Below are 15,325 nucleotides of genomic sequence, written 5' to 3' on the forward strand. Positions count from 1 at the left end.
AGGGTATGAGATTTTGTTTAGATCTCTATAAAGTACCCAATATAAAAAACAGTTACTATATGTATGTATGTTGCTGCTGTCAAATGTGAAGTTTCCCCATGGTGGGATCAGTAAAGTCTTATCTTATCTTATCTTATCTTATCTTATCTTATCTTATCTTATCTTATCTTATCTTATCTTACCTTACCTTACCTTACCTTACCTTACCTTACCTTATCTTATCTTATCTTATCTTATCTTATCTTACCTTACCTTATCTTATCAATAGCCTATAGAAATTTAGCCCTTTCATGCATGAATTATGAGAACATTAAGTTTTTTTTTCTTTATTCCTCTTTAGGCATTTAAAAAACAATGAGATTATTTTTTTAAATGAAGCTATTTTTTATGGAGTTGCAAAAATGTGTGTTTAATTTTTAAAGCAACAAAACGCGTATTTACTGATATACTGTGTGAAAATTATGAAATAAAAACATTAAATGCTGCTAATTTGATGTTTTCTCACATTTTAACATACACTACAAACAAAAAGTTAAGGATATGTAAAATTTATGGGCTATTTTTTTCAGTTGGGATTCTTGCACAATGCTTTTTTTTTCCTTTTTTGTGTAAATTAAACTGAAACACATTTTTTTAATGACCAGATATAGTTTTATTTACAAATGGCAAAAATGACCAAACAACATGACAAAAAAAAAAAATCCTTAACTTTTTGTTTGTAGTGTACTCTAATACTAGTCATTACTCACTTCATGGAGATAATATGCCAAAAAAAAAAAAAAAAAAAGTTAATTACAGTCTAATAAAAATAACAAGGACTTGATTTACACTCAAACATGTTGGATCAGGGTTATCAAGAATGGCAAAGTTAGAGAAATGTTCAATGTCAGTGTACGGGATGGTGCATAAGCATCCAATGTGTAGGCTGATATGAAACTAAAAAAACAAAACCCATGAAAATACAAGAGAGCAGCTGTAGAATAACTGTCCACTGGAGTGACCACTATGCATGAAAGGGTTAAATAGAAGGAAACTAAGGCTACTAAATTTGCAGTATGAATAGAAGTGAAATATAAACATCAATATAAATATGAGAAAGTACAAAAATCTGGCAATGTTTAGACATATGTGCAAAAGTGCAGTTACTTCCAGTATAGGTATGTTATTCACATAGCAGTATGAGTGAAGGCATAGATGTGTTATATACATAGCAGTGTGGTGACAGTTTGCATCCAATATAAATGTGTTACAAACAGAGCAACATGGTGATCATTTGGCACCCTTATATGCCTTTAGACAACTATGGGGACACACTACAACCCATTTTATTCTTCATGTATTTTTTTTTTAGTTATCTGCAACATATATCCAGCAGATGGCGCCACAAAACCAAAATTTGCTGTATTCCTCGTAAAGAAGTGAAGTTGGTACAAATTATGCAATGCACACCTTTACTCTTTCTCCTGTTTTTTAAGTAGTGGTCGAGGGTATTGTGTTTGCCCAGTCTTTCGGTAAACTGTGATAAGGAAAAGTGTTACACATTGCTACATGGCTACTGTTGCAATAATAAAATGTTGCAAATTTGTCAGGCCAGCAAGAAATAGCAGAAAGAAATGTGTTGAAATAAGCATACTATTATTTAATTTATGCACATTTCTTTTTCTATCTCCCATCTTAATTAAAGTGAATTATATAATGTAATAAATAGTATATGGACTACTTATTGTATATGTCACAGTAGAGATTGAAATCCAGGAGGACTCGTAATCCTACTAGGACAGATAGTAATTGTAGTTTCTGAATAAAATCATGGTTTGTAAGAATATTGTTGTTTCTTTTACTTTTAACCCTACCGTCTAGACCAGGGGGCAGCAAAATGCCAATGCCAACTTTAACATCGTACATTTTCTGAATGGCTTGGCAACAATTAGATAATAATAAAATTGTATGTTGCCATGGCAACGGGTTGTTTACAGGTACGTTTTTCAAATTCTACCGATTTCTGAATACAAATGTGTCTCATTTACATACCAATGACAGTTACAAACGGCCACTGAATAAGGTTGGACCAGATAGGACAGCTGGCATCCTGGTTACAATGTGTATTGACCTAAGGGCCATATACTGTATCTAAGATATGAAAATAATTCAGCTGGAATGGTGATGGTGAAATCGTAGGACAGACTGAAATTCCAAAATTCCAATCTTCAGATCCCACTTCCAAATAGAATTACAATCTGTCCTAGTAGGATTGTAAATTCTCCTAGGACAGATTGGAATTCCAATCTTCAGATCCTAATTTCTTGTAGGATTTGAAATTCCAATCTTCAGATCCCACTTCCAAATAGAATTACAATCTGTCCTAGTAGGATTCCAAATTCTCCTAGGACAGATTGGAATTCCAATCTTCAGATCCTAATGTCTTGTAGGATTTCAGTTTGTCCTAGGAGAAACTACAATTACTATCTGTCCTAGTAGGATTAGGAATCCTCCTGGATTTCAATCTCTACTGTGACATATATATCAGGGGTGATTCTAGGATCAGAGATTTAGGGGTGCTGAGCATCCAGAGCACCGGCCAGGCTAGAGAAGTTGCACTGTTTTGTACATTTTTACGCAATTTCAGACCATCATTCCCACATTTGTGAAAGAAAAGCATAACATTTTTTGGGTATGAGAAACTCTGTGACTAAACCATCAAATCTGATAAAAGTTATTTAAATGCTGAGCCACAGTAAAAGAGGAATGGGTTGGAATCATAAAAGAAATAAACCCTAACTCTAATTTCTGGGGGAAGACAATCCTCCATTTTGATACAGCAGTCCCTCAATGTATACATCTACAATAGAATGGATTTAAGTCCAGGGGAACATTAGTGTCAGATCTACTTCAAAACATTGTCTGCATATGACAACACATGAACTTTACAGGTTCTATCAGTGGAACATTTATAAATCTGTTTATAAATGTACATAAACCAATATATATATGGAATAACACTTTATCATATACCGTCAAAACATCAACAAACCAGTACTTCTGTCATTCGTTTTCCAATTAATCTGATAAAAATACGTAACATTTAGCACATTTAATCTCTGAGGCAGATCATCTCTAAAAAAATTGTAGACCAGAGTATATGTTAAGTGTCTCTATGCTGTATTTTTGTTGTTAAAATATTACGTTTCAACCATGTACTGTATATAGTTTTGACATTTTTCTAGCATGTTAAGAATGGACATAAAGTAAACAAGAAAAAAGAAAAATTTCAGCAACCTTCAAATATTTTAGGGGTGCTGGGAATCAATTTAGGGGTGCTTCAGTACCTCCAAAAATGGGCTAAAAACGCCCATGGTATATATGAACAAAAAAACAATCAGTAGTGGAACAATCATCTTTGGCCATGCTGCTACTTTGCATACCTCTTTATACCTCTTTTCCCAGGATTATCACAGATTCTTCCAGGATTATTTCTGGACCTGCTGCGGTGGTCCTGCCTCTTCCCTGCCCTCATCATCACCACTCACTTATCCTCAACTGCCTCCATGTGTCTCCCCCTACTCCCCCCTTCTCCCACTCTCCCCCAGTCTCTATCTCTATTGCTCTCTCTTTTTCTCTTTCTTTACCCTCTCTCTTTAACCCTAACTGGTCAAGGCAGACGGCCATCCTCCAGGAGTCTGGGTCTGCTCGAGGTTTCTGCCTGTTAAAGGGAAGTTTTTCCCTCGCCACTGTCACCAGTCACAAGTGTTTGCTCCTGGAGGATTCTGTTGGGTTTCTGTAAATTGGCTTAGAGTCTGGTTTTGACCAACTCTATGTATAAAGTGTCATGAGATAACTTTTTTTGTGATCTGGCATTATATAAATAAATTTTGATTGATTGAGTGATTTAATTGGTTTTCCCCTGTAAGTCGCTTTGGAAAAAAGCGTCTGCCAAATGCATAAACATAAACATAAGCCTCTTTAATCTTACATGGGCAGCCACTGTATTATTATTATTATTATTATTATTATTATTATTATTATTATGTAGATTTTTTTTTCGTATATTTAAATATTTTCTTTCTTTTTTATATTGTCTTACTGTGCGTCTGTTTTGTCTTTTAATTATGTGCCATAGTCAGAGTGACCGGAAGTTGTAGAATAGTCGTCATGCTTTTATTTTGAACTTTCTGAGCCAGCACGTGGTGAATGGTGTGCTCTTATTTTGAAAGGTAGCAGGAAGCTCTGTGATTGGCCAGTGCTCGGTGCTTGATGGCGGTTAGCTTGTTGCAGCCGCCCTCTCGTCTCTGTCGACAGCAGATCCTCCTCCAGCCTCTTTAAACTGCTTTCACCGCCACACAAGCGACATTTTTGGGGGTTCAGGCTCCAGCCCTCCGTCCTTCTGCCGGGCATATCAGTCTCCGCGTCTCTGAGGATATTTCTTTCTGTGTCAAGAGCGTTTGGAAACGAAACTGAACCCAGGAGCTGTGTTTTTAGGCTGCCTCAGTGGGCGGATAAAGCGGAGGAGGGCATCCGGGCCTGGCAGCTCCGGAGAGTCAGGTCGAAACGACGGAATTCACCATTTTCAGGTAAATTGGCTCAAATGTGATAACATGTTAAGACACAGCCTGTCCGACAATGGACTCCGTGACGTTACATTTAATACGGCCGCGACAGACGAAGGCTTAACAGTAGTGAGTGGAAATGACAACAGAGGAAACGGCAGCAGAGGATAATGCACACAAGCAGCCTGGCGTTCATGCTTTACAGTTGTTTGGCGTTTATTTCTATGTTTCCACTTGGTGCTTCATTGCTTTAAATCGTCTGGTCGCTATATTTTGCCCTTTCGGCTGCAAATATTTTAGTGTGTTGATATTACAGCCATATTGAATGTAATGTATTGGCAGACAGTAGCGTAACGGTAGCAACGTTATTTTCAGTACGTCAGAAATCCTTTAGATTAAAAGTGAATATTACATAAGGCACATAAGACTGATGAAAGAATAGTGTGAAATTAGAAAAAAGAAATAGAGCTGGAAAAAAAATGCTTATTAGTTATCTAAAGAGACACTTTTGTAAACTTACTGTAAATTATTCACCTCTAACAAGAAGCATTTTCTGACCTCAAGACCTACTTATCTATTATTCTTCCTTTAGAAGACAAGAGTAAGTATTGAATTTACACATGCATCATTACATAAGTCACCTCTTATTTGTACATGTCAGCTGTGTCAGAGTTAAGGGTTGTTTTTTTTTCTTAGTGAAATAATTTAAATTCCACATCTTGCCTCTTTCATAATGATGGAAGTGTCTTAAGTTCTGCTTGGCTTGGGTTTTAGTCATGCTGTAGACATTTCCTCCTAACATATAAAAGCTTTTTCATGTTTGTTTAAAAAGTCCTTGTTCCAAAAGATTTGTGTACACTCAAAACAACCTGTAGCCTGACTCCTTTTTGTTACTGATGCTGCCAATATGACAGACTTTTTGCCAGCCATTAGGTGAGAGATAATGCAACGTTTATTACAGACAGGAGTATGCTGTTTGCAGCCACCTGCAAGCCCAGCACAACGCATCCTGGTTGATTTGCACTTCCTGTTGACTTTGATTTATTTCGATCATCACTTATCTGCATCAATCTGCTACTCGTTTTTGTGTGTTTGTGTGAGTGTATAATGACCCACATTCACATCTAGGCTGCTGGTTTGCAGAGTGATACACCCCCAGAGGACAGTGTAATTACCCTGACAGCCCCCTCCCCACGTCTGTGAGCCATATAGCAGAGCTCGTATCGACCTGTCTCTGCATTATGTCGCATTCAGCAGCAACATGAGAGCAGAGAGAATGTACTGTAAAAAATATGCGTATACACACTGCCTCTTGTTCTTTTGATTGGTGATGATTCAACAAAATACAAGTTCTTGAAACAGAGTAAAACTTGCAGATATTTGATGGTTTCAGCTTGAGAAGTTAAAGTACCATGTGTCAGAAACATAGCTGGTGTTGGTAATTGGCTCTACAAATAAAATATGCATACCTTTATAAATAGTGCAAGCAGATTTCTGTGAGTTTTTATATCAAATTACACTTGCAGTGTGTAAATTTGTGATGGTAACATATTAAAACATACATTAAAACTAGACTGCCTGAAAAAAAATTCTTCTAAGCATGCTGATGATATCCCACAATTCTTTGCAGCAGAGCTGACTGCACATACTGCTGATCAGCCACTAAAAAGCTGTTGCTATTGACAACCAAGTGAGCTCTCTTTCTCTTTTTCCTTCTCCTGTTTATACAACTCATCTAATGTTTTATTGATCACAGAGGTGTGTATATCTTTGTTTTTGCCCATATTCTTTTTTGTCTGGTTTTCTAAGAGTGCATACGTACTTGTGTAATATTTGATGTAATGCTTTGTTTGTACATGAATGTCTTTACATATCAGTGTACATCCATTAGTTGATGTGTAGTGATGTATTTGTGTGTGCCTGTGCGGCTAACAGTGTAGGACATATTTACCCTAATAGGCCTTTTCTCACCACTTCTGTGATGTCAAGTATGCAGCAATGCTTGTGTCTAATTTTTTGCTTCACTCAAGAAAGTACAGAAAGTGCCAAATGTAACAGTCTGAGAGGACTAGCCTCTAGGGCTGATGGGAACTGTGTTCCTGTCACTGTACTGCCACAGGCTGGGTATCTCGTAGGTGAAGTAGTAATTATTGGGATTTTTTGGGGTCGAGCTAATTCTAGGGCTTCAGAAAGAATACAGTTAGTGTGGGCAGGGTGCAGCATGAACACACTCACACTGATGAGGAAAGTTATGTGAGCCATGTAAAGAATGTGGAATGGTGCTAGTTCATTGTCTCTCTCTTTCTCTGTAATGCTGTTTATATGGACACACACAGAGACGTAGCTTCTTTCTTGCCACCCTAAAACATGGATTCAGGTCATACCACATTTAACACCTCTATCAGCCTACAGAGGTTTTGTGTGTCTTCGTAAACAAAACAATGCAGTGTCAGAATGTGTGTGTGTTTTATCTTTGTGTATGAATGTGTGGGGTATCAGAGAGGATGTTTTGTCTTGTGGGATGCCTGCATGCATGCGTGTGTGTGTTAGTAATGAAAAAGAGAATGGGTGAATGTGCTGTTGGGCTTTGTTCAGACTGGCTATCCATATCCATTGTTTAATGTTGTATGGATTAGTTTTCAGATTTTTTTCAAATTAGATCTAAAACATATTTGGAGGTGGAATATAAATGAGAGTCCATGTGTCTGGGCACTGAAATCAGATGTGTTTCACTCGAAATGCACACAATGTTAAATCCGAAGTGACAGAAGTGCTGAGTATAAAAACAGCAGTAGGAGGACAACATGGAGACCAACAGATGCTGAAATAAATTGTCTACTGACAGTTTGTGGGGAGGCTTCTGTACAGACAATGCTAGTGAAAGCTGTTGAACATTAAAAAGCTCCTCCTGTAATTACAAATGTCTATGTCGTTACCGCAGCAACACATGCATAAAGGATGGCAATGTCTGGACTCTTAGCCTACCTCCTATCTGACCACTAGGGACATAACAGTGTGGACAGTCTGTTTTAAACATCTGATTTTTATCTGAAACAAATTTAATTTCCCTGCCATCTGAACAATCCTTAAATTTGTCTTTGTCTTGCACACACACTCAATCTGCTATAAATTAATGCTAACTTTTGTCTCTCTGTGTCTGTATTGTATCTCTGCTGAAACACACACTCTCACTATTGGACAGTACTGCTGTTTATTTTAGCATTTTGCCCTGTCCATTTGACCCTAGGGTAACCTGTCCTATCATGCTTTGCCAGGTATCGGACTGTCTGAGATTGGCTCATAATCTGGAGATTAAGTGATGGCATTGTTAGAACAGCAGTAGACAGAGATTATACACACAAACACTAACAGAGGTCACACATTAAAATAAGTAGGCTCAGAGCTCATTCATGAAGTCACTTTCCATTATTTGGTGAACACTCACTGTAAAACCAAGCGGTGTCAGTTGACAGCGAGGATGCTAAAATATTCATCACTCTCTCTAGTATACACACACCACACACACAGAGGGAGGGTTTTAATGCAATTAACTACTTGAGTGAAGTTCTGCTGTGCATATTCTGTGTTGTTGTGGCAGGATTAGAGACATATTTAATTCCCCTGTTCTTAAAACGGACTGATTGGCAAAAATAAGAAAGAAAAATGCTTACAACCATAACATGATACGATAAAAAACTATCATGTGCAGACATGGTTCATTCATGATTCATCAGTAGTGATTCTGGAAAACACAATGTTGATTAATTGTTTGCAGAGTATTTTTAAACAAATCACTGCACAGAATATTGATATTTTTGGATCTTTTAGGCTAAGATAAGTATGAATGAAGACCTCACCGTTATATATAGTTGTGTGTTCCTTTATAATTTTTCATAAAACTAGATTAAGAACTTTCAGAGTATTGGTTGTGCTCTTGTACCATTAGTCATATTCTATTTCCAGTTTCTTGTCAATAAACAACTTCAACAATACATAGACCTTACATCTAAAGGGATCTGTGTTACCAGCCAGTGGTATTCTTAATATAAGTTATGTTAACATTATCTTAGAGTTACCAACATCTCAGTGAAACATAATCTAGCTCGTTTTATTCCTAAACCATTTCAGCCTGTAATCTAAGTCCCAGAATTGGGCTGATTTTTCCTGCTTCAGGGCAACAATTAGTCCCCAACTTTTTCATGTGGTGCTGTGCAGGTAGCATACATCTGGTTTATCAGAGCTTTTCCAACAGCTGCCTGCTGAGGTTGGAAAAATAAGTGATCCGAGCCATGAGAGTGGACCAAGACATTAGTTTAGGGTTGTAAATTCATAACGGTGGTTTAAGACGGAATATAATACTCCACCATGCTAAAGGGAACTGTAGGATCAGTTATAATTCACTGTTGGTTTGTCAGCTTTTACATTGTAGTTATTTACCTTTCATAATGTAGAAATATGAATTACTGCAATTTAAAGGAAACGCTCATCCCACAGTAGTATAAGCCTACTACTTATATTCTTGTGTGTAGTTACACCTAATAATATAAACTTTAAAATTGTAGTACAACACAATACAAACATATGCAGAAGCTGAAACAGAAATAAACGGATCAGTGTTTCTGCCAAATACTGTCATCTGTAGTTGACATCACACTGTTCAGTACATCTCATCCTACACAGCTCTCACCATCTGCCTACTTCATTTCAACAATGTTGTTGCAAGTTGCAACCCATCTTAAACATTGCCGTTATTATTGTAATTGCAGTTATTTAGTGCTTATTTCACTCAAATAGCAGTTAGAATTCATTTTATAAGAGAATATTGTTTAGTAGATTTTTGTAAAGTGGCACCTCTATCCCAGAACTTTTTCCCACCCTGCCACCTCCTCTTACTTTAAATGCCAATGTCTGTTTGAAAGTGAGTTTCCTTTTTAATCTCAAGCAGGAATCTCTAATTATTCCCCTTTCTTCCCAGCGGGTTAATCATTGCCTCACAGACAGCCGTTATCTGCAATCAGTGCCAACAAAGTGCAATGAAAGTTCACAGAAAAGACTGCAGAAAATCAAACTGAAGACATTCTACTTTAGAGAACAAATCGTCAAATGGTGCTGCTATTGAATTTTGCCATTTCTAATTAATTCTTTCACCGGCGCCACAGATAGGTTTTATACGTCTCAAGAGCTTCAAAGGAGTAACATCACCAAGTGTCTCATTCATCATTAACAGAAAGGTCAGATCACTTGGAGGTCAGTATTGGCCGTACACACTGATAATCTGCTCTAATCAGATTAAAGGAGCTCTGCAATGAAGTGGTACACGTCATGGTTGCAGCAGCATCAACGGAAAAACCAGAAGAAGGTGTTCACCCTTGATTGGCAGGTGCGACGCAACCAAGAGCACATGGAATCAAAAAGCCATCAGCATTAGTTATTTTAGAAACAGACATCCCTCATGAAGGCTGCAGAGTTGCAATGAGGCAGTACATAGACAATCTGTTCCATCATGTTTGTCAGATGGAAGGAGACAAGACCATTGGTGTGCAGTGAAGACAATCAGTGTAATTTTCAAAACAGTGTAACTGATATGAGCTACATCATTTTCTCTAAACTTTGGGAGGAGCTACCAGGTGCTTTGTGCAGTATTCAGACATGAGATGCATCGGACGGGAAAACTGGGTTTGAACATAAGAGAACAAGCTCGAGTTTGTGACTGAATTTTAGGGAATTAATGCGTCACCGTTGAGGTTTGGATATCTCACCTGGCTTTGGCACAAGGACAGGAAAGAGCCCAAGCCACCCTAGTGTGTTCAGACCAAAACAAGCCCACTCACGGACTCAACACCTGTTCCCAAAGGCCTCTGGGTGAATGACTGATAAAGCCTGAGGGGTTCAAGGGAGTGGTTGGGTGTGAGAAAGAGGATGCACGAAGGAAAGCCATAAAACAGAAAAAAAGAGGAGGAGATGTGATAATAGAGGGAGGGAGGAAAAAGAAGTGCCGTTGTTCAATTGTGAAAAATGATCTCTACTCTTTATAGAATATCTCCCCGTGGTTGAGATATGTTTTTGTTTTTGTGGTGCTAGTATTTAATGTGGTGTTATTTGGCAAACTATGTGAGCAAGTGCCAGTTGATGCCGTGGTTACTTTTGGGCTTCTCAAACCACTTCAAACCACTGCACACAAATCGAAACATGTTTAGATGAATCTGATTAAAATCTGCAAGACCGACCTGGCCAAGACAGCAGCATAGACATAGTTACAACAAATCAAGACACAAAAAACAAACAACTTCCATACATTAGAAACAAATAAAATACATGTAATCTAATTATATTCACCAATAAAACCACAATAAACAAAGCTCAAGTATGCTTTCAGTGATTAAATGAAAAGTAATTATATAAGTATTACAGGTATTTTTCTGCAAATGCAAAGTAAGATGTGGAACTATTACAGAGCCATTACATTTTCTATGAAGATGACTATCTACTATTGTAACTTTTTTGCTTCTGTATTTTCACTGTCCCTGCCTAATAGTGTGGAATAAATGTTCTATTTCAATATTTGCTTTATTTTTTTTTTTATTTTTTTTTTTTTATTGAGCCTTAATTTTCCAGCCTTTCTGTGTTACTGCTTTATGTTACCATATGATGCACTTTGGGAATAGACAAGTTATGTATGTATAAATCCTTGCACTTTCTCATCTCTTTCCATTGGAATGTACCATCTCTAGCTTGTTTGGATTCACCAACCAAGCATTCAGACAGAAAAACATTTTTTTTTACTTTGCATTCATCCAGCTGTATGTGTGTTTGTGTGTGTATTGGACAGACCGGAAATGTCTCGTTAACCCTCGTTAGTCCAGTGTGGATGTAATGATGCTAGTGTTATGTAACCAGAGGAGCATGAGGGTGTTGATTTCACCTATACACCGAGGCGGTGGGATGGGGCCGTTATTTACTTGTACGGTAGCAAAGATGGGTAAATGTGGCTGCAGGGAATGTAATACTTCTCCATGTTGTACCACTATAGTCTGTAGGTGCTGCAACTGGCTACCAAGTTATTACTTATTACCATCTTATATTTGGTTTGGAACAAGCAGCTGCATCTGATGTCAATGGGTAATTGTGACGAACCCACAAACAACTAATTTCAGTATCATTGTTTGAGATTTTAGACCCACAAAAATTGGATTCTCACTATTTCAACTTAGTTTAGAATATTCTCATTGGACTCCTGGGGTAAAGGGATATCTTATACAAAGAAGACAGGAGGTAAATAGATCAGAACTTTCACACAAGCAGAAGTCAAAACATTTATCATTTATCAACAAATTATCCACATCCAAGAAGAGATGCAATTTGTTTACAAGACTTTTCAGTTTAGTGCTGCCCAGGAATGTCCTAGGAATTTCAGTCTGACATACACTGTACAGGCAGATACTTCTGCCTTTGTTACTTAAAGGGGTCATATTTTGCTAAACCCACTTTTATGAGTCTTTGGTTCATTTATTTGTGTATTTGGACCCTAATAGTTCAAAAAGCTTAAATGTGAACCCTCCAGGTGCTGCAAAGCTGTCTTTATATTCATTTTGGCCAAAATCGAGTGGATTTCTACAACCCCTTTTAATTCCTGCTTAATTTGTTACGTCTAGATCTAGTGACATCACGACATTTGCACATATAAGGTCGAGACTTCCAACGAACATTTCTCAGACTACGCCATAATTGTCAGCAGCAGCAGTTGTAGTCCATACTGAAAATATGTCCAAACTTCGAGCCGATTACCTAAAATGTTCAGTTGTTGGTTGAACGGGACAGAGCAGCAAAGCCAACAACCTGGAGGGGCGAGACCTGAAGTGGCTCATGTGCATTTAAAGGGCTAGCACTCAAAATGACCTTTCTGGTGTCATTACTCAGAAATAGTGTTGAAGATGGACCTGTGGAGTTGAATTAATGAAGAATTCAGACCCAAGCATGGCATTTACAGTTTATGTAGCATAATTCCATTAAAGGAAAAAAAAAAAAAGCTAAATATCACTCCTTAAAGGAAATACATTCTAACACATAAAGATCCTCTTCACCAAGCTTTCCTGGAGTGCAGAGTGTACATAAACTACCGGCATATTCAGTGCCATAAAATCTGCCTGTATGTAAATCAGGGTTGACTTCAGATTCAGTGGGCAGCTGTTCAACGGTCAACCTGAGACAAAACAGCAAAAATATAGTAGAGCTGACTCATTTTCTCCACAAACCTAGAAATTCAGTTTGACATGGATCTTGATATGGCTTGTGTTGCTAAAACTGCTGCAACAACTTAAGCTAATGAAATGTCACTGTTGTGTTCACAGCTTATTGTGATGCCACTATATGGATAAACAAGCATTAAATAATTTAATGCAGCTTTAGAAGATGTGTTTTTGCAAGTGAGGGGATATTTTTGTGATTTGAAGCAAATTTTGTTAAACCAAACCCAAATGACTTAAGAACTAAAGGCATTTTTATCTTGTACAGTAACAGAATGTCTCTCTTGAAAAATTAAAAACATTCCACTTATTTCAATTTACTTGTCCTATGCACACCCTGATCTCTTTTTCAAGCTGAGTATGTTTGTGATCATTCAGTATTCATGCACATGCACAAACGTGTGCACACGTACACCCACAAAAAACCATTATCCTAGATTGTGGTACAGTCAGTCTTGTAGAGCAACCGTAAGTGTGTTTAGATTGATTGCAACACTGGGGTGAACCACTGATGCACCATTTGACTTGCAACTAATTTCTGTTTTGCAATTGAAAGATGCAGTATATTTTGTTTTTGGCCTGAATGTTTAAGCTCACTATTCCATACAAACTCATTGGTACACACATAAACCTGTTTTTGCTGTGTGTTTATTTCTAACCTCACCCTCCTGTTGCTGTAAACAGATGACACTGGTGTGTTTGGGCGACCAGTCAAAGCTTAGTGTGTGTGTGTGTGTGTGTGTGTGTGTGTGTGTGTGTGTGTGTGTCAGTTGAGTTCCCTGTATGTTTTCTGGCCTTGTGGGCTCTGTGTTATGTGGCAAGAGTGTCTAGGTAGTACTTCATCACATGTTGTGTTTACATTTGTTTATGTGTGTGTATTCAGCTGGGAGATGCTCCAGCATTCGTACTGAAAAATAATGTCTTTGCTCCAGCTCACCCTTCCTCTCCATCTTTATCTTCATTCCTTCAATCTCCCCCATTAAGCCTTAGTTATCTTCTTCCTCTTGTCCTTTTTCTTGTGTTCTTTGTTTATCATACGTTCTTTTTTTCCCTACAGTACAGGTCATTAATTAGATAGTATAATTTAGCACATGTGAATCAACTGTTTTAGTAATCTGTTTTGTAATGCGGACCTTATTTAACCTAGACTTGTTATTGTGTTTCTTCCCATAGCCAGTTCTGCTTTTGCCTGGTTCTTTTATCAAGTATACTCAGTGTTTTTATTCTAATACTGTTCTGTAAGGGATAAAATGAAACTTGTGGCAGTCTGAATAATGTTTTGTCAGCAAACATGTAACTGTACTTCAATGACTTGCTTGACTTGTGATAGACAACATCACTCTGTAACACAAATTAAGACAGCACGTGGACTGTGTTTTTCTGGTCCAGTTAAGACTGCTGTAGTCACATGGAGTAGCAGTAGCCTCTCAGCTCAAAAGGGGAAAACTGAAATTTTTCAGAAAAGTACCTTTCTTACAGTAGTTTTCATGTACATTTTGGCAGTTTCTTAACCCTGTAGGTTGGTGAGGTGTGTAAATGAAGAACTGGCATCCACAACACAAGTGGACATAAAGATAATTTAAGTGCCTGGAATCTCCTCACTTATCCAGGGGACTAATTACACTAATTACACAGTTCTTAACTTCTGCCTCCTTTCTCTTTAAACCCTTTTTTTCTTTTTATCACCTAAAACATTTTTCCACTGTTGTTTGTTGCTAGTGTGTTTGTTGCTAATATAACATTGCAGTAGTCTGTGCACTTCCAAACACACACTCGCTGTGTTATTTCAGCTCAACCCTCTGGGTCAGTCATGCTGAAGCTCCTTTTTAGTTTCCCTCCAACAAACAAAGGGTCTTTGAGTGGAAAGCGCCCACTGCACCGGGCAGCAGCACTGATGCTCTGTTTGTACGTGTTCTTGCCACACATGCTTGTCACTGTACCCAGCAGGGTTCAACTCAAGTGGGGGTTTGGAGGCTTATGACACTGATAATGGTTCTGCACTGAGGCTGAATACAACTTCTACATTGTCATTTGTATTAAAAAGTTTTTTCTTATATATTTTCTTTGTAGAATGGTGAAAATTGCAAAATTCAGACAGACACAGGCCACAGGAACTTCAGTATAAAGTGATAAATCATTTTTTAAAAAAAACCAACGAAACAACAACAAAAACGATACAAATTGTAAAATGCCATGTCCTATTGTTTTTAAATCTGAAAAACCATCTGTGGTGTCAAACTGCATGGAGTCAGCAGAAACTACACTTATTGTGAAATTGTCCAGAAATTGTTTGTATAAGCAGGTTTCACAGTTGTAGTAGTCAAAGATATCAGATGTTTGGATTCACCCACCCTGCAGGCTTTAGGGAAGTGACACCCTTTGGAGCTTCTGGTCTTTGAAGTCTTCATCGGTGGTCTACCTCATGTAGGACAGACAGCGGTGCTTTGATTTGTAATGTACACCTGTAATGTGAGGGGGAACTCCCATGTGTCTGTGTGTGTGCTGCTGTGATCTATATATGAGAGAGTGATGTAAGTG

General features: G+C 37.7%; 1 protein-coding gene across 2 annotated transcripts in view; it reads left to right on the top strand.

The window, feature by feature from the left end:
- The first annotated feature begins 4,242 nt into the window (after nucleotides 1-4,242).
- Nucleotides 4,243-15,325, top strand: part of cdk17 (cyclin dependent kinase 17) — a 37,283-nt gene continuing 26,200 nt past the window's right edge. Inside the window, exon 1 of one of the 2 annotated variants that reach the window (XM_030148724.1) lies at nucleotides 4,243-4,568. The gene's annotated coding sequence lies outside the window, so the exon portion shown is untranslated. Of the gene's footprint in view, nucleotides 4,569-9,997; nucleotides 10,022-15,325 lie in introns of those variants that run through there. The other variant, XM_030148725.1, reaches the window with a different exon arrangement.

The sequence above is a fragment of the Sphaeramia orbicularis genome, chromosome 12 (genome assembly GCF_902148855.1).
Source record: "Sphaeramia orbicularis chromosome 12, fSphaOr1.1, whole genome shotgun sequence".
Lineage (NCBI taxonomy): Eukaryota > Metazoa > Chordata > Actinopteri > Kurtiformes > Apogonidae > Sphaeramia > Sphaeramia orbicularis.